The sequence below is a fragment of the Limulus polyphemus genome, unplaced genomic scaffold (assembly GCF_000517525.1).
Source record: "Limulus polyphemus unplaced genomic scaffold, Limulus_polyphemus-2.1.2 Scaffold910, whole genome shotgun sequence".
Classification (NCBI taxonomy): Eukaryota; Metazoa; Arthropoda; class Merostomata; order Xiphosura; family Limulidae; genus Limulus; species Limulus polyphemus.
The window spans coordinates 51,859-54,621 of record NW_013666520.1 but is presented as its reverse complement, the minus strand read 5'-3'; the positions used below and the strand labels follow the sequence as shown (position 1 = coordinate 54,621).

The 2,763-nt window shown below is 31.4% G+C and overlaps 1 long non-coding RNA gene across 1 annotated transcript in view; it reads right to left on the bottom strand.

Annotated features, from left to right (window-relative positions):
* LOC111086189 overlaps positions 1–1,934 on the bottom strand; it is a 5,982-nt gene extending 4,048 nt beyond the window's left edge. Inside the window, exon 1 of the long non-coding RNA XR_002610941.1 lies at positions 1,404–1,934. This is a non-coding gene — a long non-coding RNA (uncharacterized LOC111086189). The remainder of the gene's footprint in view (positions 1–1,403) is intronic.
* Positions 1,935–2,763: the final 829 nt, after the last annotated feature.

Below are 2,763 nucleotides of genomic sequence, written 5' to 3'. Positions count from 1 at the left end.
ATAAAAGCAAGCCAAAAAAGTTGACAATTGTTCAAGGCTTGATCACATACCTTTTAATACCTGATGATGACAAAACCTTGTCGAAACGTTGTACATTTGCTGTCATGTTAAACTTATATTAAAGTTTTTCTTCATTACCCATTTAAGCAGTCTCCAGCCATTATTAGTCTCAAAGTGGGTTCCTCGTCATCGAATTTAGTAATCTTTGTTGAAATACTTAATATTTGGAAAGTTATCATTACTTCATTATGAAAATGTTTATAGTTCAATATTTACTGGTCTTTCATTATATGTTAAATGCATCTTTTCACATTTCTGCTGGTGTTTCTGAGGAAAATATTTTAACATTATCCTATTGTCACTTTATTTAAAACATACCAAGCACAGTAACAGAAAGCCATTCAGACTGCCCACTCTACCTATCCACATTCAACTTGACTAAAAAGACAACTAATCACAGATAATTGTAACTTTTTATATCTTTGTATCCATAAATGTCTAACCAAAAATAAAAACCCAACCACATATCAAACATAATTAGTGCAAAAGATATATCTTGGAGTTGCAGACAGAAAAAAAAATTAAAGATTTGATATATTAAGGCTTTCAGTTAACTGTTCATTTTGTAGTTTAAGAGTAAATATTAACTAATATAAATGGCTTAATTCAGGTTTTTAAAATTGTTGGCTTGGGTAATATGGTGGACTCTTGTCTGAGTGATGGAATGAATAGATTGTAAATCCAAAATTTAATATTAGGGGTGACTAAGCTTTAGAAGCCAAGGTCAAGACTTCTACTGCAAAATGATTTATCTGTTAAAGGTATATTTATATGAGCTGGCGGAATGGCTTTCCTGACTATGATGTGTGTGTAATTAGCTTAAAGTACATTATTTTAAACACGTGAAGGGTTCCATTTAGTGGTTTTCATGCTTTATAACGACTTTATAGTTTTCAATAGTAGTATTTGCTATTTCTGATGAAGTTGTGGCCTTGCAAGTTGCACACTACAACTTCACGTATGCTACTTTGGCAAAATGAGGACAATGACCTTCCACACTGAAAAATCAATATTTCCATTAGTTTTAGTACAGTACGTATTAGTTGTATTCCGTTCTTCTGCTGGCTCTGTTCTCTGCACTTAAGTTATTTCACTTTCAAGCACTAGGAATCCTAGTACTAGTACGATTACCTTCGTCTTCTTTACATATACAATTACAAGATACATTGATAGAAATAACGTGAACAACGACCCACAAAAACAGCATAGATAATTTAATAAATCATTACTATAGAATGTGGCATATTATAGCCTAACATATATTTACTTAAGACTTGTCTTATATTCCATGATTTATATTATAATAAAGCAAACATTATTTTAGAACAAAATTATGCACTTACCCAAATCTAAAAATATCTACAAAGACACGTTCTAACGTTACATTTTCTGCTGGGAGTGGGACTGCAACAGAAAAATTTACTACGTTTACTCCTGATTACTGAGCAGTCGAAATATAACGGTTGTAACCTCAGGCGTAACTTTCTTCTTTGTATCTTCACTTTGTACATGGAATTTTGTACTTTTAAGATCTAGCTTCCAACTAATGTAGGCCTAAGAAAAATGTACGTTTTTTTGGCCTTTGTTAAAAATTTTTATCAGAACAACTCACACGAATTTCGACGAAACTTGCCAAGTTGTGTGTACTGAAGCCCTTTGTCTGGGATTTAAAATATAATGACATTGTGTTTCCTAGTAAAGTTAAATCATTATAATCTGTGTTGTACACTATTCGAAATATCTTTCTACTAAACGGAAGCTACATACAATAGGACTACTTATTAACTCGAGTAAGAAGTTTGGATACTGATATATATATATCTATATATAACACTGATTCTCCCTACTCCAACAGACGTCCTCAGACAGTCAATGACCTCTTACTAATGGCCGCTTGCGATTAGGCGCGAAGCACATTCACGTGATGCTAGATATATCTGTGACGTAACACGTCGGTACACCAGACATTTTTTTGTTAAACCTTGTGAAAATACGTAGCTGGTGGTATATTTAAAACAATATTTACATAAAACTCCTACACCAGAGACCTCAATTGTAATTTATTTTGTTATATATAAGAAAACTTTAAATTATTACATTTACTAATACAGACACAACATCTTTTTACATATGCGCGAACATTGAACTTCAACATTATACATGGTATTTTGCACACAAAATACATGATAAAATCAATATAATTAATAAAATAAAAATAATACATTTTGGCTCAAAAGGTAACACTCTTCTCGAAAAGAGAAATGTCCCGTTCAATGTCTAGTGACTCAAAATATTAGACTATATTAAAACATGGAATCTTTTCTGTTATAAAAGTAATCATTTTATGTTTTATTCTTATGACAAGCAACCTGTCTAAGTACATCATATCCAGTGGCAGATTAACTGGGGCGCAGCTGGAGGCCCTAAAAATGTGAGGCTAAGATACTGCATGCGAAGAGTGTTGTTGAAAAAGAAAGCATTATTAGAAAGGAAATGAGTTTATTTGAAATTTTATTGTAGTTATGAATGATAATTTTTTCGAACAACATTTATGTTGTTAAAATAGGACTAACAATTAAAAAATATATATATGCAAAAAAAACTGAAATTAATTATAAATATACATATACTGTAAACCAAGGTGTACACTGAGTGGTCACAAGTAAAGAGACACCTAATTTTTCGTCATTTAACTGATTTATG